This window comes from Solanum verrucosum, unplaced genomic scaffold, assembly GCF_900185275.1.
Source record: "Solanum verrucosum unplaced genomic scaffold, falcon-dt-bn FXZP01000090.1, whole genome shotgun sequence".
NCBI classification, from domain to species: Eukaryota; Viridiplantae; Streptophyta; class Magnoliopsida; order Solanales; family Solanaceae; genus Solanum; species Solanum verrucosum.
The window spans coordinates 57,321-84,351 of NW_026020774.1; the positions used below are offsets into that span (position 1 = coordinate 57,321).

A 27,031-nucleotide genomic window follows, 5' to 3' on the forward strand; every position below is an offset into this window, starting at 1 on the left:
CATGCTCAAGGAGCCTGCTTTAATCCATACAATGCCTTATGAAGTCGGTAGACTTTATCCTCCATTCCTACAACTTGAAAGCCTTCTGGTTGATCAACATAGATCTCCTCCCGAAACAGTACATTTAAGAATGTCGATTTCACATCCAAATGATACAACTTCCAATTTGACTGAGCTGCCAAAGCAAATAACAACCTTATTGTATTATGTCATGCAACAGGTACAAACGTGTCTCCATAATCCATACCTACAACTTGCGCGTAACCTTTCACAACAAGCCTTGCTTTGTATTTATAAACTGAGCTATCTGGATTAAATTTGGCTCTATAAACCCACTCCACCACGATCACATTTTTGTTTTTTAGTTTATCAACCAAATTCCAAGTATCATTCTTTTCTATCATACCAATCTCCTCCTACATAGCTTCAATCCAAACTCATGTCTTGATGCTTCTTGATAGCTATTTGGTTTTGAAATTGCCACATTACATCTTTCTTATATCTCGGAGAGGGACCTTCTCTTCCAAATTGGTGAATCAAGTGATGATTCCCCATCTGGTTCTTCGTCTTCTTCCAGCGTTTCAGACCCAAATGATTGGGTTTCAGGCAGTGGACTCAAGTTCTAAAAAATGCATTATCTTTCTCAATTTTCTCCTTATCCTAGTTTCAATAAGAATGCTCATCCACGACTACATCTCTTCGAATTGAAATACTTTTTGTTTTCAAGTTGAAAACTCTATAACCCTTGGCTTGTGATGAATAACCAATAAATATCCCCAATTCACCTTTTGGTTCAAGTTTGGTTCTTTTGACTAAAGGAACATGAGAATAGCATATCGAACCAAAAACTTTTAAATGCTTGGCAGATGGTTGTATTCCACTCCATGCCTCAATAGGAGTCTTTTCATCCACAACTTTTATTGGCAGCCTATTTAACAAATACACTCAAGTATGAATAGCTTCTACCCAAAAGCTTTGTGGCAGTTTCTTTTCCAGCAACAAACATCTAGCCATTTCAACTACCGTTTTGTTCTTTCTCTCCGACACTCCATTTTGTTCGGGTGAATACCTTACTGTCAACTTGTGATCAATCCCCATATCTTCACAATACTTATTGAACTCATTTGAAGTGTATTCAACACCTTTGTCCGACCTCAAAACCTTGCTTACAACCACTCCGTCTTTCCGCAAAAGCTCTAAATTTCTTGAAAAGAGAAAATACGTATGACTTGTTACTCAAAAAAAACACCTAAATCATCCTTGATAAGTCATTAATAAATAGCACAAAATATTTATTGTGTCCTAAAGATGATGTCTGCATAGGTCCACACACATCAGTTTGAACTAGTTCAAGTTTTTTAGTTACCCTCCAGTTAGCATTTTTAGGAAATTATTTCCTATGTAGCTTACCCATCTAACACGACTCACAAACTTCTTTAGACAGTGAAATCTTAGGTAAATCCTTAGTCAAGCTCTTTTCATATAGTCTTTAAAGTAGCATAGTTAAAATGATCATATCTTTTGTGCCACAACCATGATCATCCTTACGTGCAAAATTTGCACTATCAAACCTCCCATCTAAAGGAAAAGTTTTGTCCACCATTTCTACTTTAACAATCAAACTATCTTCGGAGTCAAAAATCAAACAATGTTTTTCCTTACAAAAATAAGGAATAGCCTTTAGACATCATTTGAGCCACACTTAACAAGTCACATGCTAAAGAAGGAACATACAACACATCATGTATAAACTTTGTACCTTGTGTAGTCTGAAAGGTAACTGAACCATTTCCAAGTGCATCTACCGTCTCACCATTTCCCATCCTTACTTTAGTTTTGATTGACTTGTCAAGTGTATGAAACATGAGTTCATTTTGTGACATATGACTTGTATATCCACTATCTATGAATCATGTAGATTTGTTGGTTGCGTTTCCTTCATGAGAAACCATAAACAAGCTTTCTTCTTCCTTTTCGGACTCGTCAGTAAAATTTCCTTGCTGGACATGGCGTTGTTGTGGTTGATTCTTCTTGAGCCTACAATTATTCTCAATATGACCCATTTTTCTACAAAACCTGGATTGATAAGGTCTCGTGATCACAAGATTCTTCTATTGCTGAAATCTTAGACTCAAACCTTGTTGGTAGGCTTATCATCATCTTCTCCACCACTTTCGAATCTGGAAATGTTTCACCAAACAGCCTTACTTTGTTTGCAATCTCCACAAGTTTGGCAGAATATTCTTTCACATTATCTCCTTATTTCATCCTTAACATCTCAAATTCTCTTTTGAGAGTTAAGAGTTTGACAGTCTTCACTCTGTCACTTCCTTCGAACTCCTCTTTTAGCTTCTCTCATACTTCTTTAGGTGTTTCACAAGCCATTATTCTTGTGAAAATCACATCTGAAAGTGATGAATGAAGACGTGTGAGAGCCTTGGGTTCCTTGACTTTGCATTTTCATAAATCTTCATTTGTGCAACTACTGAATTTGGTCCAAGTGGAAGAGGATCATCTTCACTTTAAATTGTTTCTCATAGACTAAGAGCTTTGAGATAAGCCTTCATCTTTATCACGCATATGTGATAATTTTCTCCTGTAAACATAGGAGGGCCTGCACCCAAGAAGCTATTGGATGTCATGTTACTGCTGCTCAACTCTCACCTTAGAAGAACTGGAGAAAAAACCTTAGCCTTATTGCCTTCACAGATCCCTCAAGAAAAAGGGCTCTTGATACCAGTGTTAGTATTAGAAATTAGAAATAAGAAAGGACTTAGTTCAACACCAGTTCTTTTCATTCATATTAAGATTTCAAAATGCATACACACATATATCTACATAAGCTTTTCCAAAGTAAGTAGAGGACCATACATATCCAACCACTATTGACTTTCTTACAAAATATATATTCGATAAAACAAGGACAACCTTTCCCTTGCATACTAAACATAATATTTAAAAAGAACCATTAAACAAAAACCATCTAGAAATATCATTTTCTAACAGAATCATGTTGGTCAACCTTTTCCTTGTAGAAGTTGGTTTTCCTCTTTAGACCAATGTTGATTTTTTCAAGATCAATGTATTCAAATTTTCAGCTGGTTATAGAGGCTAGCAACTAGTTCCTGCTATCATTCAAAGTTGAACATTTTCTATGAGAGTTAGCATTCTGCAATCTTGTTTCTCGATATCAATTGCTTTTTAATCTTCAATCCAATTTATCTCAAATATGATCTCTCACTTATTTGATTATGTTCTGCTTGTAGCTCTCTATGTAAGTGTGTAAATATCTTTGTGAAACCCTTACTGTATTTATAGATTCAAGCTTCTCCTTCTTTATACGACTTTGCTATCCTTATAGACTTTCACTATGAAAGTAAACTTTATGCAAACAAGTCTTTTGTCATAAACATGATTCATCCACCGCCTTTTATCCTTTTTCTTCACGTGATACCTCTTCTCCTAATCCTAGTTATACTCTCTGTGATAGGAACATATTTCAGTAACCGGCTCCCCGCATCTATTCACCTATTTGTTAATTATCAAAATCTTACTCGATCTAACATATTATGCTAATATATTATTATATATCTCTATCTCTTGTTCACTTTTCTGTATGTGACTCTTTGGTTCTTGATCCATATATAGCGCCATATATTGCATAATTCATGTGGTTTCTAAACTAGTTGCTTTTGTTCATCCATTATATTATTTTTTGCTTTTTTTTTCAATTTTTGGTATTTTTAGTTGGCCCTACATTCTCCACTTGATTCAATAGTTTAGTAGATTCATATTTCATTTACATCTTGGGAATGATGGTGGACTAAGGTCATGTCTTCGATTAAGGTCTGGAGCAAGGGGAAGTAGGCGTAAGGGGGTTAAAGTTTCTTCTATGTTGAGAGTAGGGTCATGGAACACAAGGTCACTAATGGGAAGGTCCATAGAGTTGGTGAATATTATCAGAAGTAGAAGATACATATACCTTGTGTTGAGACCAGATGGGTAGGTACCAAGGTGAGGGATGTGGACAAGTTTAATTTATGGTACTCAAGAGTCTCGAGGGATAGAAATAAAGTAGGTGTTCTAGTAGACGAGGACCTTAGGGAATGAGTGGTGGAGGTTAGGAGGATCAATTATAGGATGATGACGATTAAGCTAGTCATTGGTAGGATAAATTTGAATGTCATTAGTACTTGTGTGAATCAAGTGGGCCTAGATAAGGAAGCCAAAATGTTTGTTGGGAGGATTTAGATGAGGTAGTGAGAGGTATACCGAACACCGAGAAGATTTTCACAGGTAGAGATTTTAATGGCTATATTAGGGAAACTTTAAGTGGCTTTGATTAGAATTCAAATGCATTAACTAGAAAATATGAATATAATTGCACAAACTTAAAATAAAAAAGAGAAATTTATTTAATACAATCTAAAAAGGACATCTTTAGGTGATGTTTTGAGAAAGATTTAATGGATTGACTATATTTTGAATAGTAAAAGAATTATTAGAGAAATAGTTATATTAAGAAAAATGACGATTACTAACTTTTAACTTAAAAAACTAGAAAAAAATACTTTACATAAGAATAGACATGAGAATTTTTTTTTCAAAAAAAAGTAAGGCCTCTTATAAAGTTTTGTTTTAGGCCACAAATGTTATTGAGCAACCCCTGTCACATGATTACCACGTGACAATTACATTTGAATCCAATTATACGATGACGTTTATAAAAGGCCTTAAATATTTTTTATCATTGTATTTTTCTACTCAACTCGTGAGGAGGAGGATTTTTAATTTGATTGGCACGCATGGTGCCAGAGGGAGGGAGGGACACGAGGGATGACTTAATAGGCAATTTAGGGAGGGGTGGGGGAGGAAAGGCGACAAATTTCACTAGATTAACAAAATAATGTTGCTGATTCCCTAACTGGAGAATCCTCATATATCATTGCTTTCAGCACATCAAATATCAAATTCAAACAACTCTTCCTGCTCACAGCTTCCACTGGCGTATCAGTTACCCAAGATTACCACATCAAACACAAGTTCGATGATTATTCCACTGCTATGAGGGTCTGAAAAGATGAAACTACCTCTCTTTATCTGTCAGCTCTATTCAATTCTTTGTTTGTGTGTTTCTAGCGAAGAAACTCTAGTCCTTCAAGCTAATTCCTCAATTCAATTGCCTCAGTTAATCAGAAAAGCCAATGAATCACTGAAATCCAACCAATCTAATAGACCTTTAGGGTATCATCTATGGAGCAACAATTACACTACGGTGGGAAACAACTTCATTTGTCCCAAATGATATCTGAGCGTGATATCCAAACTGGCGACACCTTGTAATTCTTTGGGAAACTATAAAGCACGCAACATCCTCACACGTGAAGGCTGATAAATGAATTAAACTCGCTTATTCATGACTATGCAACTACAATGATTATCGAATGATTAATTCTAATATCTCTTGTATGACGGAGATGCTTACCATGCTTCTCACAATGACCCTAAACGATGATATTAGTAGATCTAATGCATATTTCCTAGTATTTATTCACACCTCTATTCGTGTGGCTCAGGTAAATATTTGTATGCTTCCTTCTATATTTAGCAAACAAGTTGCTTATGGATGCATTTTTTAATTTATAGATTCATGTAATGCATGTTTCCCCACCCCATAACCGTATATAGGGAGTTTGCTCCTATATTGTTAGAGTTCTGTAAACTTGTGAGAGGGGTTGCTGGTGTTCATGATTCTTTTTATATATTCTTTAGGAGTAGTTTAGAAGCTATGATGGATTGGTATGATGTTAGGGATGTGGTAATATTACAGGATATTTTTCATTTGTTCGCGAGTTGGAAACAAGTTTAATTGAGTGTGTGATTAGTTCAATTTATAGAGATATATATGAGTTTGTGATGTACATAGGTTTATCAAGTTTATGCATCCCGTGAAGTGTGCAATATTCCCTCAAGAAGCATTAGGTTTTATGATTAGTTTCCCTTCATTGAAGCAAGGTGAGAGTGAAGTTGGGAAAAGATTTGAGACACACAATTACAAAAGAAAAAAAGATAGATTGAAGGTATGCACATGTATTTTGTAACTTGGACAAATTAGAGTTGTGTCTAATGAAACAGGAAAGCGAGTTGGGTTTGATAAGAAATGAAGAGGTGAACCTATTGTACTTTATTGGTCATTATTATTTTTTAGCTCTGAAGAAGTTAAGAAGCAATTCAAATTCCATATATAGGCAGTTTGCTCCTATATTATTCGAGTTTTGTAAGATTCAAAGAGGGGTATAGGGTGTTGATGATGCTTTATATATATTTTGCCGGAGTAGTTTAGCTGCAATGATGAAGGGGTATGTCTTTGATGTTAAGTGTGTGTTAAGACTACAGGATGTTTTCCCTTTTGTTCGTGAGTTGGAAACAAGGTTATCACATGATTTAGAATTGAGTGTGATAACTGAGTTTATACAATTATTAGAGAGTGATATGCATGAGTTTATTAAGTTCATGTATCTGGTAAAGTGTACAATAAGGCATCAAGAAGCATTGGGCAGTCCGGTCAGTTTCCCTTCCTTGATGCAAGATGAAGCAGGAAATGAAAGATTTGAGATTAAAGGCGTGCATCGTGTTTTTTGTGACTTGCTGGAAATATTGGAGTTGTGTCTAAAGGAACTGGAAAGCCAGCTGGTTTGGTAAACAAAGAAAGAGGTGAGCCTATTGTACGTTGTTGGTCCAATATCTTTTAATTCTAAAGGAGTTAGAAAGCATTTCAAAGTTGAATAAGGGCTTGGAGGATATGTTTAGGGAGAAGATGAGGCAAAGAAGAGTTAAATTGTGCTTTCTGATAGTTAGACTTTCAAAAAGGTCTACAGATTATCAGTGGATTTTTTAGCACAAGGAGGTAACACATTTTAAGATAAGGCAGCGTTTTGCCTTGAAGATGCTTCGAGAAGGGAGGCACAAGAACAAATGAAACCTGCAAATGTGCATCTCATAAAGCTCCTCGTTCGTATGCCTCCCTTCTCGAAGCATCTTCAAGGCAAAACACTGCCTTATCTTAAAATGTGTTACTTCTTTGTGCTCAAGAATCCACTGGTATTCTTTAGACCTTTTTGAAAGTTTACCTATAAGAAAGAACAACACAACTATTCTTTGCCTCAAATTGTCCCAAAACATTTACTCCAAACCCTTATACAACTTTGAAATGCTTTCTAACTCCTTTAGAATTAAAAGATACTGGGACCAACAACGTACAATAGGCTCACCTCTTTCTCTATTTACCAAACCCAGCTGGCTTTCTAGTTCCTTTGGACACATCTCCAATTTTTCCTACAAGTCACAAAAAACACAATGCACGCCTTTAATCTCAAATCTTTCTACTTCATCTTGCTTCAAGGAAGGGAAACTAACCGGACTGCCAAATTCTTCTTGACGCCCTATTGCACACTTCACCGAATGCATGAACTTAATAAACTGACGCACACCACTCTCTGATAATTGTACGTACTCGGATGATTGCATATTCAATTCTAAAGCATGCGATAACCTTGTTTCCAACTCATGAACAAAAGGAAAAGCATCATGCAATCTTAACACACACTTAACATCGTGGACATACCCCTTCATCATTGCAGCTAAACTACTATGGAAAAATATATACAAAGCATCATCAACACCTTCTACCCCTCTTAGAATCTTACAAAACTCGAACAATATCAAATTGCCTATATACGGAATTTGAATTGCTTCTTAAATCCTTCAGAACTAAAAGAAAATTGAATGTGTATATATCTCCTTGTTACCGAAACCAACAAGAGTACAATAGAATTACATCTTCCTATTGTATTTCCAGTTTCTTTTGACACGACTCAAATTTATCCAGCAAGTTACAAATAAACATAATGCACACCTTCAATCTTTTTTTCGTAATTGTGCATCTCAAATCTTTCCTTTCCTGCTTCACTGGTACCTTACTTCAATGAAGGAAAACTAAATGGACAGCCAAACTCTTCTTAACAGCATATTGCACACATTAAGGGATGCATAAACTGTGAAAAATGACAAAGTTGATTTTTGTAATATCATTGATTTTTCTAGAATAGTCTAGTGTCGTATCGAGAATAATTATTTTAAAGAAATTTCTAGATATTTTAGAGAAGTTGCCTTGAAAAAATATCTAGATATTCTAGAGAGTTAGATATTTGTAGTAAAAGATAGAATAATCTATATGTTGTAATATCTAGAACCATCCCACACAAGTATAAATAGGGATGACCTTAGTTATTGGTATGCAACCTACGAAAAACCCAAAAACAACCTAAATCAAAGATTCTTGTTTTATAATAAAGTTCTCTTATCCAAAATCTTTCTTCACCTCTTTAGCTTCCTCTTCTTTAGTTGAGTCTTCCGATCATAGTTAATGATCTTGGGCTGACAAATGATTGATAGGAGCGGATTGCCCGGGCTTCCCCGCATCCGATCAACTCATACCTCCCAGCCCTATAACTTCAACTTAGACTTTGGGTTGGCCTTGCCTCATTCTTGAAGCTACATTCTCTTCCTTAATCGATGTAAGTTTTGGTACCAAAATTATACAATCTTATTCATCCATAGAAATACATATTTATAGTATAGAAAACTGAACTAACTAGTAATCAGATCCCTTGATTCTGGCATAGTTGAGAATCAGGGGATGATTTTATTATTGATCTAATATCCTAACCTATTAAATAGCATATCAGATATGATAATATAAGATCAATTTAAATCCTACAAAATCATATCTGATCACACTTAGATATTTACAAATCAACACTTACCCTCAAGTTGGCATGTAAATATCTTTCATGCCTAACTTGCTTACAAGAATTTTAAACTTTGGTTTAAACAAGCCTTTTGTGAAAATATCTGCAATTTGTTGATTTGTTGTGACGAAAGGCATGCACACGTTTCCTTCTTCAATATTCTCTTTTATGAAGTGTATGTCCACTTCAATATGCTTTGTTCTGTCATGTTGAACTGGATTGTGAGCAATACGTATGGCAGCTTTGTTGTCACAGTACAACTTCATTGGTAACACAAACAACCTTTTTAGTTCTTCCATCATTTTCTTGAGCCAAATTATTTCACAGATCCCATGGGCCATAGATCTGTATTTAGCTTCATTACTGCTACGGGCTACAACATTCTACTTTTTACTCCTCTAAGTCACGAAATTTCCCTAGATAAAAGTACAATATCCTGATGTAGACCTCTTATCAATAGTAGAACCTTCCCAATCTGCATCTGTAAAGCTTCCAATGCCTTTATCTTGACCTTTTCTGAAAAAACAATCCTTTCCCTGGTGAACTTTTCAGATATCTTAGAATCCTATAGATCGCTTCTTGGTGCTCTTCCTTCAGAGAGTGCATAAATTGACTCACTAAGCTTACATCAAAAGCTATATCAGGTCGAGTGTGTGATAAGTAGATCAACTTCCCCACTAGTCTCTGATATTGACTTTGCTCAACTGAATTTCCTACTTTGTTTCCAAATTTTATATTCGAATCAATAGGTGTTTCAGTTGGACAACAACTACTCATGCCTGTCTCTTTTAGAAGTTCTAGTACATACTTTCTTTGTGACACAATAATGCCTTCTTTTGATCTTGCTACTTCCATGCCAAGAAAATATTTTAACTGACCTAAATCTTTGATCTCGCATTTCGAGGCCAACCGTGTCTTTACATTCTTTATTTCGGGCAAGTCATCTCCTGTAAGTATAATATCATCAACATACACTATCAGGATAGTTGTCTTTCCCTCAAGAGAGTGGCGAATGAACATGGTGTGATCTGCTTGCCCTTGAGTGTACCCTTGTTTTTTTACAAACTGAGTAAATCTCTCAAACCAAGCTCTTGGAGATTGTTTGAGCCCGTAGAGAGATTTCTTTAGCTTGCACACTCTAGTTCCATACCTTTCTTCAAAACCCGGAGGAGGATCCATGTAGACTTCTTTTTCAAGTTTTCCATTCAAGAATGCATTCTTCACATCTAGTTCCATACCTTTCTTCAAAACTCGAAGAAGGATCCATGTAGACTTCTTCTTCGAGTTTTCCATTCATGAATGCATTCTTCACATCTAGTTGTTGAAGGGGCCAATCAAGATTGGCAGCAATGGTCGGAAGAACCCAGATTGAATTCAACTTGGCAACTGGAGCGAATGTCTCAACATAGTCAATTCCATAGGTCTGAGTGAACCCTTTTGCTACCAAACGTGCCCTATACCTCTCCAAGGACCCATATGATTTAAATTTAATGGCAAACACCCACTTGCAGCCCACTGTTTTCTTTCCACGTGGTAGTTCCACCATTTCCCATGTTTCATTTCTCTTAAGAGCATTTATCTCCTCTAGAATTGCCTCTTTGCACTTGGGAACATTCAAAGCATCCTGCACATTTCACGGTATCTCCATTCCAGATAATTGAGAAAGAAAAGTTATATAGGAAGGAAACAAGTTTCTATATGACACAAAATTTGACATGGGATGGTTTGTGACTATTCTTACTCCTTTACGTTTGGCAATTGGAAGATCAAGGTCTAAAATAACAAGGGGAAAATTTGAATTAGGTTCTGGAGAATTACCTTGTATATGAGTAAGATCTTGCGGAGTGGACTTTTGGTTCTGATGAGCATCCTTAGTCTCTTTTTCTTGATTCCGGTTTCTTCTCATGTAAACCTGCAATTCTTTTGTTTGTTCCATGTCCTTGTCATTAATTGTATCATAAAAAGGTTCTACTGTCTCAGTTTCCTTATTTTAATTATATAAGTTGGGATCTCTTACCTTATCAAGGTTGTTACTACCAAAAGTAATATTTCATGTATTTATCATCAAAGGTAGATCCTTTTGTTTCTCACATGTGAGGTCGCGAGAATCCTTACTATCCATTGAATCTTCACGATGTTTCTCCCCCTGAAGATGAGTTCCAAAAAATATCTGAGATTGAAAAAGGTGACATCCATTGTGACAATAACCTTCCTAGTGTTTGGGTCATAACACTTATATTCCTTTTGACTAGGGGCAGAACCAACAAAAACACATTTTTTAGCACGTGGATCAAGTTTACTCCTATTATGATCATGAACATGAACAAATACACTACACCCAAAGACTCTCAAAGGTAGATCATTGGTCAATCTAGAAGTAGGGAAGAATGACTTGAACATACTAAAAGGGGTTTCAAAACCTAGAACACGGAAGGCATCCTATTAATAAGATAAGTGGATGTCAAAAGAGCTTCTCCCCAAAGAAATTTAGGGACTCCACTTGTGAATATTAAGGCTCTAGTTACCTCCATAAGATGCCTATTTTTTCTCTCAGCTATTCCATTTTGTTGGGGTCTATTAGGACATGAACTTTGGTGCACTATTCCCTTGGAAGTGAAAAAATTTCCTAGGTGGTCATTAAAATACTCTCTCTCATTATCACTCCAAAATATTTGAATCTTCTCATGAAATTGTGTCTCGACCATAACATAAAAAGCCTCAAACATATGTTTTACTTCATTTTTGTCTTTCAATAAGTACACCCAAGTTAGTCTAGTGTGATCATCTATGAAACTTACAAACCACCTTTTTCCATTTACAGTTGCTACCCTAGAAGGTCCCCAAACATCTCTATGGATTAACTTAAAGGGTTTTGTGGCATGGTACTTTTGGGAAGAAAAAGATGAACGTATGTGTTTAGCCATTTCACAAAATTCACACTATAAAGAGGATGTACTTTTATTCATAAACAACTAAGGGTAAAAAGAGTTTCAAATAATGAAAACTAGGATGACCAAGTCTATAGTGCCATAACATGACTTTATTATCAACATGAACAGATTTCAAACAAGCTAAACTAAGATTTACTGAACTGTCCCCATTTTCAAGAAAATAGAGACCTTCAGACTCTCTAGCATTGCCAATCATCCTCCCTGAAACCTTTTCCTATAATACGCATGAAGTAGAGTCAAAAATAGCACGACAATTAAGGTTTTGCGTCAATTTGTTGATAGACAAAATAGTATGAGACAGTTTTGGAACATGAAGGACATCAAAAGGGGTCAGAAAGGGGTTGGTTTGACTGTCCCTTTTCCAGCAATTGCTCAGAAGGAACCATCAGCAATTTTAACTTTTTTATTTCCTGCTAAAGGAGTGTAAGTTGAGAAAAAATGGGAATTCCATGTCATATGATCACTAGCCCCTGAATCTATGATCCAAGGACTTATACCAGTTGATTTTGTACTCACAAAAATGGATGGTACATTACCTACGTTGGAAAAAGAACAAGTGGGAGTAGAAAAATCAGATTTACTGGTTTGGAGTTGAGGTTGGAGAATTTGGAGAAATTTGTGCAGCCGCTCTACTGGTTCCTCAGTGAAAGGTTGCCTTTCTTGAGAAGATCGTAGCCCTGGTTCTTTGCTGGTACACTAAAGGGTCTGACCATTGTTGTCTGCCATTTTTTTGTTCCAGTTAGGCGATTTCCTATGGATATTCCAACAAGTCTCACAAGTGTGCCAATATTTTATGCAAAAATCACACCACAGCTTCATTGTTGTCTCTTGTCAAGATTGTTAATAAAACTCCTGACTTCTATTGATGTTGTTGGCTTCTATTTTCTTGGAAGCACTGCTTTTTTAGTTACAAGAATAATCTTGCTCTGATACCATATAAGTTTTGGTACCAAAATTGTACAATATTATTCATCCATAGAAATACATATTTATAGTATAGAAAATTGAACTAACTAGCAATCAGATCCCTTGATTCTGGCAGATTTGAGAATCAAGGGATGCTTTTATTATTGATCTAATATCCTAACCTATTCAATAGCATATCATAGATGATTTTATAAGATCAATTTAAAGCCTACAAAATCATATCTAATCACACTTAGATATTTACAAATCAACAATCGACATTCATGATTATACTTTTCTTCTGCTATTATCTATATAAACTTGATAAACTCACACACATGGCTACCTGATAACCTCATAAACTAAGTTGATTGCACACTATATTCTAAAACATGCAATTACCTTGTTGCCAATGCGCAAACAAATGAAAATCATCCTCCAATCCTAAAATATTCTTAACATCATACAACCCCTCGCAGAAGCTTACAAATTCTAACAATATAGGAGCACACTACCTATATACGGTTACATGGTAGTGGAAAAATGTCTTACATGAATCTACAAATTTACAAATGCATCCATGAGCAGCTTGTTTGCTAAATATAGAAGGAGGCGCAGAAACAAAGGAGTGAATAAATATTAGAAGATATTCCTCAGATTTACTAGTATCATCCTTTAGGGTCATTGTGAGAACCATGATAAGCATCTTCATCATACGAGCGACATTAGTAGTAGAATTAGTCGCTCGATAATCACCTTTTCCAGTTAATGAAAGAGAAAGGCCATCATCTGTAAATTATTTATCCTTTTTTATTGTGGGTTCATGGAATTTAGAGGTCTTGCATCTTCTCAATTCTTTTATAGAAGGTTTGGGGAAGTTAAGCGTGAAATTCTTCTTTGAAATTAGTTCTGATAACAACTTTGTGTGGTGTTCCTCACCTGACGTTTTATGTTATTGTTGGTCTTTTGTTGTGTGAAAATTTCTCAGGTGGACAATGATACCTCTTTCTAGAGGAAGACAATTGGTTTGGCCCTCTTTACAATTCCAACTTTAAGGTAGCCTCAAGTACTTGATAAACTTGATCATAAAAGTGATATACGGGGTGGAAATAAGGATTTCAGTGAAGACGAGTTTAGGTGTGTCTGATAATCTTAGTGAGATTTTTACTTTTAGATGAAACTCTTGGACCCAATAAACCAAATTTTATACGCACTCAGTGAGAGACAATCTTCAAACTTGTTCATCTCTTAATGGGGAATCCTCCAATGCAGCCATTGGTAGACTGCAATACTCGAAGCATTGAAGATATAGTATTCTATGTTAGTCTTTGACTTCCAATGATCCCACCAAGGTGTAAGGAAGGTGAGTCGGTCTCTATATGGATGCATTTAAGTTTCTTGTTTCACCTTGATCCCCGAATACAATATTTTTAGTTTTAACATTATGTGGACATATATTAAAGGGAGGTGCATGTATCACCGCAATGAATCTGTTCTAATTTAAGAGAGTACATGTACTAGTGAATGTTATAATTTATTTATGTGTTTGTTTTATTGTCTAATTACTTTTAGGGTATTTTTCGACTTTATCTATAAACTAATCATTGATTTTGAATTCTCCAACTTGATAGAGGTTATTTCCTTTTTAGCACAACAATTTACATAGAATATTCATGGTTCTTTACAGAACCTTGAAGGAGCTGTCTACGAAGAGGCTTATATCAGACCAAGGACATTTTCTAAGGTGTTGTCGGTTGTCTTCTTCTTCTTGTATACTTTTTATATCTTTGAGCACCATGTGTATAATCCAAAAAGTTACTAAAGCTAAGGGGGCATGGAACTAAACTCTGATAGAGAACAACGAGGATAAACTAAACAATCTACTGAAATACTAAAATAGGTGTCTACACAGCCTGGTGGGTTGGGTCTTGACAGTGCTCCTACATTGTTAGAGTTTTGGAAATTTGTTAGAGGGATTGTTGGTTTTCATGATGCTCTGTATATATTATTTTGTAGTAGTTTAGCGTCTATAATGAAGTAGTATGATGTTAGGAATGTGTTAATATTACATGTTAGTTTCCATTTGTTCATGAGTTTGAAACAAGTTAATTGAGTTTGTGATCAGTTGAGTTTATAAGGTTATGAGGTAGTGATGTGAATGAGTTTATCATATTAGTACATCCCATGAAGTGTACAGTATGGCGTCAAGACATTAGGTTGTCATATTAGTTTCCCCTTTATTCAAGCAAGGTAGGATTGAAGCAGGAAGGAAATGATTTGAGATGTACAATTACAAAATATAGATTGAAGGTGTGGATCATGTTGTTTGTAACTTGGACAAATTAGAGTTGTGTCTATGATAAAAAATGAAGAGGTGAACCCATTGTACTTTATTGGTCTTAGTATCTTGTAATTCTAAAGGAGTTAAGATGCATTTCAAAACTATATAAGGGCTTGGAGGATTTTAGGAGAAGAAGAGGCAAACAAGAGTTGCATTCTGCTTTTTGATAGTTAGACTGTCAAAAATGTCTAGAGATTATCCGTGGATTCTTTAGCACATAGAGGTAACTCAATTAATATAAGACAATGTTTTTCCTCGAAGATGCTTCAAGAAGGTAAAGTCAACAATAATGAGCTATACAATATGTTCATTTGTAGGTCCCATTTGTTGGAAGAATCATTTGAGTCAATTGGACATGTGGATCCTAGATCGCTGCAAGACAATTTATTCCTGCAGTGTAAGAATGAATAAAAAAACACCAGGCCCGTAGCTTCTTCATTGTCAAACTGCATAAATAACTGGCTTTGCAGCAATCGAGGACTCACATGTCCAATGTACTCAATTGATTCTTCAAACAAGTGGAACCTGCAAATGAGCATCTCATAATACTCCTCGTTCTTGTGCCTCCCTTCTCGAAGCATCTTCAAAGGCAAAACACTGCCTTATCTTAATATATTTTACCTCCTTGTGCTCAAGAATGCACTGATAATTTGTAGACCCTTTTGAAAGTCTATCTATCAGAAAGCACAACACAACTCTTCTTTGCCTCAAATTCTCCAAAAACATTTCCTCCAAATTAACCCTTATACAACTTTGAAATGCTTTCTAACTCCTTTAGAATTAAAAGATACCGGGACCAATAACGTACCTCTTTCTTTGTTCACCAAATTCAGCTGGCTCTCCATTTTTTTTAGTCACAACTCCAATTTTCCTACAAGTCACAATAAACACTAGGGATCAATAATGGTTCTAGATGTCGGTGATACCCAGACTATATGCTTGGGGCGTGATAGTAATTATTTGAAAATCTATATATATATATATATGTCTAGTTATGTAGATTTTTCATATATATTGCACGAATCTGTCAAATACTTTTATCATTATACTACCTTCGTTTAAAAATTAATGGACTAGTTTACTTGACGCAGGATTTAAAAACTAAAGAAGATTTGTCAATCTTATAATCATAAATTAAAGTTATATCAAATGTATTATAACACTCTTTAATCTTATGACCTTCAATATACCTTGTAGAAAACTAAAATTAAAACATTTAAAAAAAAATTATTTTTGAAATAGACTAAAACGAAAAATAAACCATTGTAGGGACTACTTAATATTGTTGTCACTTGACTGAAGAAGAAATTTTTTATTATTTGAGAGGCACACGTATTGTTAGTTGTGTGAGGCTTTCTTTGGCTGCCAACTGTATAAATGGGTGCCATGCCTTACTATTTCATTTTCTTTCATCTTTATTACTTTTGCCATTCATTTTAAACTTTACATTTACTTTCTTTTTTTCTCCTTTTCCTTTATTTTCCTTTTTCCTCCTCTATATGTTACATTTATTGAAATCATAAAGAATTTTTCAAACTTACGCAAAATGTCTAATATGTCTATTCTATTTTTATATAATATTTATTCAAGGAAAAATTAAAGTGAATGTGACCAGAAAATTTCAATTTAATTCTTGAAAGAAATTGAAGTTACAATTTAAAAAATGTAAATATTTTCGTATTAATTTCATAAAATTAAACCTTTTATTTTCCTATAAGTATCTTATAGAATGATAAATAAGGAATATGAGAATTTAGATATTTTGTGGAGTTATTCGTTTTTGTGTTCGTTTATAAAAATATTATACGTTGATTTTTTAATGTAAATTATTTTATCATATTGTTCTACTAATTAATGGTCCATAATAATTATAATTTTCTCTCTCTGTCTCTGTATATATGTGTGTGTGTTATTTTTTAAAAGCACTTTGTTCTATTCATGTGTTTCTCTTTATAATAATCAAATTGTTTGCATTTACTTCGTAATTTAATTTATATTTTTATCTTGATTGTCAAGAATGTATTTTCATGCTCAAAATAACTCATGTTTTTAATTGATTATTTTTATTTAAATAAAACATCATCAAGACATAGTATATTGCAGCTAAATTTAACTTTTTGACAAAAAAAATCGTTGGAACGAATTTATCATATTTATTAGTAATGATTAAATTCTTAGATAATGCAAACATTTTTTTTGAAGGATCCTATATATAACTAGATCAATTTTTTTTATTATCATATATTTTCTAAAAGTCAACGAAAACCAACTTGCAAAAAAGAATTAAAAAAATAAAGTGATAAAATATCTGACTTAATTAATTTGACTTGATTTCAACATTTGCAAAAAACCAATTTAATTAATTTAATTGAAAAATGGTCCAAACTAAATCACAACTAATCCTACCAAAAATATTAAGTTTCAACTTTTGATAAATAAATATAATTCATACGAAAAAAATAAAATTTCAGAAAGAAACGAAAAAAGAAGAAGAAGAAAATATGGAATAGGAGAAAGAGAATAAAAAAAATGGAGCCTTTTAGCCTTTTTTCTTGTAGTGGGACCCAAACTACACCTGGCAAAGTATGAGACGATCTCATACAAATATTGTCTGACTACGCCTCTCACCTGAAGACTCCTTGTTGCTTATATAACATATCAGAGCTCCAAACTCTTCTCTCTTCTTGCTCATCTGCACTTACCATGGCGTATCAGTTGCCTCACAAAACTAGCACCAAACGCCTCCATGATTATTCTGTCACTGGCGCAGCCAGGATGACTCATGAGAAAACCCTCTCTCTTTCTCTAAAATTCCCATTCAATTCTTCGCCCATATATTTTCCGGTGGTAAAACCCTGGTTATTCAAGTTGATTCGTCCGATACAATTACATCAGTTCACCAGAAAATTCAGTCGATCACCGAAATTCGACCAATCCAATTGACCTCTAGTGTACCAGCAATTGAACAACGATTAATCTACCGCGGGAAAAGCTCAAGTTAGCCCAAAAATTATCGGAATATGGTATACAAGATGACGTTACCTTGCAACTCGTCAGGAGAATACGCAGCTCGCGCCATCCTTACACTTGGAAGTTAATGAATGACTTAAATTCGCTTATTCATGACCTTTGCAACTACAATCACAACACATATATTAATGTTAATGTCACCTGTATGATGAAGTTGCTTACCGATTTTCTCGAAATGACCCCAAAGGATGGCGCAGATAAATTAGAGGAATATCTCTAGATATTTATTCACTCATTTGTTCCTGCGGCTTTGGTAAAACTTTATGTATCTCCTTCTGTAACTAAGAAACAAGTTCCTCATGAGTGTATTCGTCAATTTGTAGATTCAGGTAAGACACTTTTCATCTACCTTGTAACCGTATATAGGCTGTTTGCTCATATATTGTTTGAGTTCTGTAAGATTCTTAGAGGGGCTGTGGGTGATGATGCTTTGTATATATTTTGCCTGAGTAATTTAGTTGCAATGATGGAGTGGTATGTCCATAATGTCAAGTATGTGTTAAGATTGCAGGATGTTTTCCCTTTTGTTCATCAGATGACAACAAGGTTATAGCGTGCTTTAGAATTGAGTATGCAATCGACTGAGTTTATAGAGTTATCAGAAAGCGATGTGCAAGAGTTTATTAAGTTTATGCATCTGGTAAAGATTCCAATACGACATCAAGAAGCATTTGACATTCCGGTCAGTTTCCCTTCCTTGATGCAAGGTGGAGCAGGAAATGAAAGATTGGAGATTGAAGGTGTGCATCGTGTTTTTTTGGATTTGCTGGAAAAATTAGAGTTGTGTCTAAAGAAACTGGAAAGCCAGTTGGGTTTGATAAACAAAGAAAGAGGTGCGCCTACTGTAAGTTGTTGCTCCCAGTATCTTTTGATTCTAAAGGAGTTAGAAAGCATTTCAAAGTTGTATAAGGGTTTGGAGGAAATGTTTTGGGCGAAGATGAGGCAAAGAAGAGTTGAATTGTGGTTTCTAATAGTTAGAATTTCAAAAAAGTCTACAGATTATTAGTGGATTCTTGAGCACAAGGAGGTAACACATTTTAAGATAAGGTAGCGTTTTGCCTTGAAGATGCTTCGAAAAGGGAGGCATAAGAACGAGGAGTTTTACGAGATGCTCATTTGCAGGTCTCGTTTGTTTGAAGAATCATTTGAGTACATTGGACATGCGAGTCCTAGGTCACTACGAGGCTAGTTATTTATGCAATTTGAGAATGAAGAAGCTAATGGGACCTGGTGTGTTGAGGGAGTGGTTTTCCTTGGTATGTGAAGCCATTTTCAACCCTCAGAATGCTCTATTTGTTTCATTCCCAAATGAAGGCAGAAGGTTTTTCCCAAATCCAAGTAAGCTTTTGTTGGCATTTTGTTCTCATATATCCCTTCTGTCAATTTTTTGATCTAAAGTTGTTGAGTATGAAAGATGTTTCTTATCTGATTTTTCCTCAAATATAGATAAATAGTATGAGATAGAGGTTGAATCTTTGATAGTATGAGTATACATATTATCTCTCTTTATGTAATCCATGTAAGGTCACTTGATGTTGCTGTTCATACCCTCATAGCATTCTTTGAGGTTCGTCTCTTTCATGAAACCCATGTATGAGGGTTTTACTGATTTGTTGCTACATAAGTAATTCCAAAGTGAATTAAATTTGTTTAAAGTAATGGTAGGACGAATGGAACTTGTTCAACTAAAGATAAAGGAATGAGGACACACATCGGAGGTTTGTGGAAGGAACTATAGAGACATGCACTATTTATTATTCAATGGTTGAGGATAGGGAAAAACAAAAGATCCTGATATGGCAAGATAATACCTGCTAAAAATGGAATATCAGAATGCTTAGCATGTTTTCGTGTATCAAACAGTTGCCACACTCCCCTTATCAGATTTGCTTAACTATGTAGCCAACCCAAAAGAAGGAAGAAACAACTAGGATAGCTTTTAGAACAACTGAGCAATAGCCCCAACCTACAGCCCAAGCCTAATATTGTGATTGGGAAGGACAAAAAAATGGTCTATTTACTATTAAGTCTTGCTATACACTCTTGATCAAAGGTAGGTTTTTCCCTTCTGTAGTTTGTCAGGGAGGTATATCTCAGATAGAATAATTTCTCGATGAATCATCTCTTTCCCCATTGCAAAAAAGTAGCGCGTATATGGAGCAGGATCATTAACTTGCTAGGGTTACGACTGGATCATGACAAGGCTACAACAGAGTTTCTTGCAGGGTCAGTACAAATGACATCTTATCATAAAGACTTGGGATACCATTTCGGCAGCAATCTTGTGGATCATCTAGAGAGAAGATTCAATGATACTTCACTGAGAAAGGAAAGAATATACTCTTGGTTTGAACTCAAATACATCATTTTTGGTGTTTCATGGTAGATGTAAATTACAGTGAAACCATACTAGACTTCATAAGTTCATTTACTGTCCTACAGTAAAGCTAAGTTTTTGTTTCCTTTTGTCTCTTCTTCCAATAATTTTCATCCTTCCGTTACAAGTTTTTAAGAAATGTCTCTTTCTATAGGACTTGCAAGGATTTTACTTAATATATTTTCTGGATTTGATTTCTTCTCGATACTATGTTATTGTCTGGATTTGTTGGAAGTTGGGAATAGGTTTCAGCATTCATTGTGCCTCGCCGGATCCCTAAAGCACGTTGTAAATATGCGACACCTGATGTATTTAAGGGAGTGAAAGTTGGCGTATGCACGAATAGATGTTGATATATATTTATAATGCCAGCCTGCTTGAGGAGATTAAGACATTCTAACATGCTGAGATTTTAAATTTGATTTTGTCTCGATTTTATTTCTCATGTTAGTATATTTTATTTTGTTATTGTTGATGTCCTTTCGTTCTCTGATTCTCCAATCACACCTTGCAATCAGATGAAATTCATGAAGTAACGATTGAAAGAGTTCAAGTCTTATTTATGGCCATAGCAGTTCTACCTAGATATCTTTCTCAATGAAGCTGCATTAGTGTAATTGGGTTGTATGGCATAAGAATGAGTAGTTACTAGTTGTATTATTATTTTTTCCTCGTTTATAACAGTTGGGAATTTACTCCATCAAAGTTCTCTAGATTAGGATGAATCTTGCACAGCTGCATTTATAAGATGGTTGCAAGCTGTTCGATACAATATTTTGATGTTTCACGAAAAGTAATATTATTCTCTCCGTTACAACGCAAATAGCCCTCATCTGCATTTTGTGCTTGCAGCATCTAAAGTCGACCGCTTGCACCTTGAGTATTTTATCTTCTCCGGCAGGATGATTGCGCTAGCCTTGTTGCATAGAGTACAAATAAGCATTGCGTTTGATTGTGTGTTCTTTTTGCAATTAGCTGGAGAGGATATTTCGTTTGAAGACATTAGGGATGCAAATCCCTACTTGTACAATGGCTGCAAGAAGATACTGGAGATGGATACGAAGATGGTGGATGAAGATATCCTAGGCCTAACATTTGTTTGTGAAGATGAAGAATTGGGATCCAGGAAAGTGGTGGAGCTTTGCCGTAATGGGAAAAATACGATAGTGAACAGTGAGAATAGGATAACTATGTTAATCTTATTGTTAAACATCATTTTGTCACATCAATTGCTCATCAGGTAACCCATTTTGATCGTGGTTTTGCTGACGTAATTATTGACCGACGGCTCTGGGAATCCTTGTTCCGGATCCTAGATCATGAAGACCTTAACAAGATGCTTCCTGGGGGTAAAACTGATGTTTCTGTAGAAGAATGGAAAGAACATACAAATTACAATGGCTACAAAAAATATGATTCTTAAATATCCTGGTTCTGGGAGGCACTTATTTCTTGTCTGCTCTAATTATGTTTCCAGAGTATTAACTATCGAGAAGTCTACACCTTGGCCCCTTTGATTTTCTCTTTCTTCATTCTTTTTCAGATGTGGTATATTTCTGAACTCTTTCAAAGTTATTATCCCGGCAGCATTTTCGAAGTTTTCTTTTCTATTGCTGCATATAGTTGGAAGTATGTTGGCTGAGCAGAGAAATGTGCTTCTCTTCTTCTAGACTTCAATCAAGTCTTTGTCTATTGGGGGTTTTGGTGGTCTAGATTCTAAACTTTACATTTGCCAAACATTAGACTCTCATGATTGCTTGCCTCCTGTGTTTTCCTCCTTATCCGTCTATGGATGTCATGCAAAATCATTTTAACATAATTGCCCAAAATTATGTTGGTTGCAGCTTTGGTGCCAAGTCATATGCAATTTTTTGGGTTGAACTTGTACATGTGATATATAATATTCTACTAAATAGATGTAAGAAATGTCAACCTTCAGAAACTTGACTTTTGTGAGACGGTATCTTTTGTTTAGCGATTGCAAATGGTTGGGCAAGGCAAACCTGCATAAAGTTGTGAAGACTCTAATTTTATGGGAGCAATATGTGAATTCTTCTCCTTCTTCTGCTTGAAAAAAATAAATTTTACATGAAAGTGGTCTCATTTGCTAACTTGGCCCTTCTCAAAATGGTTTTCATGTTTTCTTTTAGAATGGTCATATTAGACTCGCATTTATAAATGAATTTTTCCTTACAACTTTTACTACTCTTTCTTATAGTTATTGATGAATATCTAATTCGAATAGTGAAAGTAGTTTATGTTTGATTTAACATTGATAGTTGGTAAACTAAAAAAACCATTAAAAACAATTGGAATATATGGATTGATATTAAGGAATCCTAATGAATATCAACTTGATTGAAATGATTTTAGATTTTAGGTTGTAGTTTTAGTTTAAGATTTCAATTCGCAACCTGCAAACCTGCCCTGCCTCGCCCTACCCGATTATTTTAAAAAAAATTGAATCCACCTCACCATGCCTCCGCAAAAGCTCAAACTTGCCCAATCCCATTGTTCCTACTTGTGGTTTTTTTTTGTCTTATTACGTTTTAGCAAGGCGGCTCAAGAACACTAGTGGCCTCAAGCAAAATACAAAGAGGCCTTAAACTTTTTCAAAAAAATATTATACTTTTCATAAAGTGTGTCCTTCTAGCTTTTCGAGATGCAAAATTAATAGTTTTCTCATAATCAATTTTTTTTTCCTAATAATTCATTTTCAATTGATAATACATCTCTCTTGAGACATAGTAATCTAGATTTGTCAAACTTCTAATAATATTTGTTTTGTATATGAAAACTTTACTTTTTCTACAAAAAGTACTCAATAAACCAAAAAAATCGGTACTCAACATTTTTTCTTAAAAAAAACATATAGCCTATTATTACATAGAAATAATAGCCCCCCTCGAAATTGCAAGCATAAGACACCTGCCTATTTTAAAGGGATTGCATAAATATACCATTGGCCAAAAATAGTTTCAATTAATGAATGTAGGTATATGTAATGAATTGGTATTGTATAAATAGTGTATAATCGAGTATATATGATATATAACTATGTATCATAAATGTACATACATCCATGTACATTGTTTATACAATATTTATAATCTTTAATAGTTCATCTTCCCTAGACGAGCCAATTTTTTAAAATCCCGATCAACTCAAATCTCCTCTAAACAATCCCAAATTTTAAATATGAGCTCCTCTCAATATTTTGAGTCTTTTAATATATTATTTAGGGAAAAGGGTTAAAAATACCTTTTAACTTTATTTTATTGGTTGACTATGCTCTTACCGTTAAAATGAAGTTATATTTACCCTACCGTCACTAATTTCACCATTTGTGCCCCTCCATTGGATAGAAAGTCCCAAATCAATTAAAATTACCCTATTTTATTTAAATTATCCACAACCCAACCCGAAAATTCAACCCATTTTTGTTCTTCTTCATCTTTAAACTTGTGTTCATTTTCAAAAACAACAAAATCATCCGACACAGCCCAACAATATCGAAAATAATGTAATAATGACTATGAATCCAAAAACACAAGAACACAACAATGATTAAATATAGGTAATCAGAGCATTATTTTCCAGTCAAATCTAAAAAATTGTCAGAATCACTGAATCTTGGATCTCTAATTTGTCGTTGTTGATTTCCTCCGGTCTATCAAAGTTGGGATTTTCGCGGAGGTGGATGGACACTGTTTGCGATGTGGGTCTGGAGGAAGTCGAAAGAGTGGGTTTTGGTTGTTTCAGATTGGGTTTTGTTTACAGGTTGTTGATTGGTAGTTGCTTGCCGAGATGGAGATGAGGAGAAGAGAGGATTGTGGTGGCTTGGAAGTCTAAACAGTGGGGGTGGTTATTGTTTGGTTGCTAAAAGAGGAAGGGTGTTTGGTTGAAGACCCTCCAATTTCTACCATTTCATCTCCGTCACCTTCTCTACTTGTGGACAATTGTACTGCTGGTGGAAGAGAAAAATTCCGGCTAAGATTACAACGGCGCATGTGGTGGCTATATTCTTGTAGCAAAAAAATTTGTGTGCTTTTGAATTACTCACTGACTAATCTTGAGATGAAATTTTAATTAGAGCTGGAGAGTTTGGGATGAGATTGGGTATAAATGAAAGAAAATACTTCATTGTAAAGAATAATGATGATAAAAAAAAGATGATTAAGGCTAATAAAGTGGATAGAAAAGAGAAGAACGAGTTTTTTTAGAAGAAAGGAGGGAGAAGATGAACAAAATGGGGTTATAATAATAGGTGGGTCACGTTAAAATAGGGTAATTTTGATTGATTTGGGACTATCCATCCAATTGAGGGGCATAAATGGTGAAATTAGTGACGGCAGGGGTAAAAATAACTTCATTTTAACGATAAGGAAATAGTCAACCAATAAAACAAAGTTGAGGGGTATTTTTAACCTTTTCCCTATTATTTACTTAAAATGATTCACATCTGCGGTAGACCGAATTCTAAACCGAATAAATCTCTTTCATTGATTTGTTAGTGTCTATAGTTAAAGCTAGAATTATTTGTAAATAGTCAAAAAAATAGGCAATTGGACAAATTGTCAACATGAGTAAGGAATGACCGAATGTACCTTACCAACAAAAAAGAAAGAGTGAATGGTCATTTTGTGTAATAAACAATAATTGAGTTATATTGGATAAGAAATTTTGACTTAGATTGATCTATAAGACAATTTAACTTTCAAAGTCCTATTTAATTTATAGAATAGGGATGTTAATCGTTTAGTTTGGCTGATTATTTTAAAAAATTTACGCAATATCAAAATTTTGATTATTTTGTTGTGTAAGTAACTATTTAAGTATTAAAATTATGTTGAATTTATCCATAAAACAATTTGGACTATACTAAATTCAAGAAAATATTCTAAATAAGATGACTAATAAAATTGAATTAATCGTTGAGAAACTTACATAAATGATTATATTTTAGGGGTTATCATATTTCTCTAGCTATAATTATCATTATTATCATACATAGTTATATGTATTATGGTAATACCGTTGTATTCTATGTATTCATTTTCTTTTGTATACTAGTATAGAGTTGCAAATTTGGAGCATTTTTTCAAAAGAATAATTTCTTCGTGAGATTTGATATAGGTATTTTAAAAATTGTTTTTGTTGAATTCATTTTTTATTTATACCGATGAAGTGATAGTTCAGTATCGTTTAATTTATATTTTTATTATTAGATAGAGGGAATAATGACAAGCAATACAGTTTTAATCAAATATTTTCGTTCTTGACCATAATCACGACCACGTTCACGTCCAGGACCACGACTAGGCCGCGACCTTTTCCACACCTAGCATGGTGGGCATACTCCTCATTCACTTTAGGAAGTGGTTCAGATCCAGTAGGCCAATTCTCATATTTTTCATTAATAAATCATTATTTTGCTCAACACGAGACGATGAGAAATTAGTTTAGAATACATTTTGAAACCTTTCTCTCGATATTGTTGCCACAAGAGCATATTCGAAGCATGAAAAGTGGAGAACGTCATTTCCATCATATTAATTTCACTAACCGTTTCTTCACATAGTTTCAACTGAGAAGTGATGCTAAACATGGCAGAATTATACTATGTATAGACTTAAAGTCTTGTAGCCTTAGATGCATCCAATCATATCGTGCCTTTGGATGTATAACCATTTTCATGTGGTTATATCTTTCTTTTAGGATACTTCACAAAACAAATGGATCCTTAGCCACCCTCAACTTAGGCTTTTGGCCTAAGTTAAGGTGCACATGTCCAAGGAGGGACCGGGGCCAAAACAATCTTTTTGGGGAAGGTGAAATAGGTGTATTGAAAGAAGTGCTATTCATTAGGCTCAAACATTTGGATCAAAGGGAAAAATTATTTCATTTGGTTGACTTTTAGTCTTGAGTAGACTTATTTGAACAAGGACCTATGATCATTTCCCAACTTCTAGCCTAGATTATCTTAGCAGAACCAATAGGGCAAGTTCTAGATTGGCACATACTGCATGAACATTCAAACTTTTCTCACACAAACTTGGCACATTGTTTCATTATTGGATTATCGAGTTACCCAGTTCAAGTTTTAGCTTAAGTCATGCTATCATACCGGTTCCTTATCTTGTCATATGAAGATCTAACACATTCAACTCATTCAACCTATAGATCTAGCACATTTCCAAAAAATTGGACCAATATCAATTTCATGCTTTTTATGCCATCAATGCTTTCATTCATCTACTTACTTCTACACATACAATCCTAAACATGCCAGTTCAACATAAAAGTAAACAGTCCCTTAGGGGAAAAGAACACATGCAAGAAAATCCCAAGAGAGGATTATGAGTTGGGTTACTCAGACTTCACCCTATCACTCACAACGATTTACCCCACCCCAACAAAATAAGGTGCAATTGCCCTCAATGCACAAAATAAAAAGTAAAGCATAGGGTGAAGAAAACTTGTGGCGCAAATGCGCCAAAGACCCATCAAGAAGCGGGTGGGTCTGGTTTCCCGGAACCCGCTGGATCAATACTACGGATGCCATCAGTAGCGCCCTTACCAACAATGAGAACACCATCAGTAGTGCTCCTCGAAT

The 27,031-nt window shown here is 34.7% G+C and overlaps 2 pseudogenes; both read left to right on the plus strand.

Moving 5' to 3' along the window:
* Position 1: 1 nt before the first annotated feature.
* Positions 2-15,419, plus strand: LOC125813058 (E3 ubiquitin-protein ligase UPL5-like; annotated as a pseudogene).
* A 3,637-nt stretch (positions 15,420-19,056) lies between these two features.
* Positions 19,057-27,031, plus strand: part of LOC125813061 (E3 ubiquitin-protein ligase UPL5-like) — a 63,704-nt pseudogene continuing 55,729 nt past the window's right edge.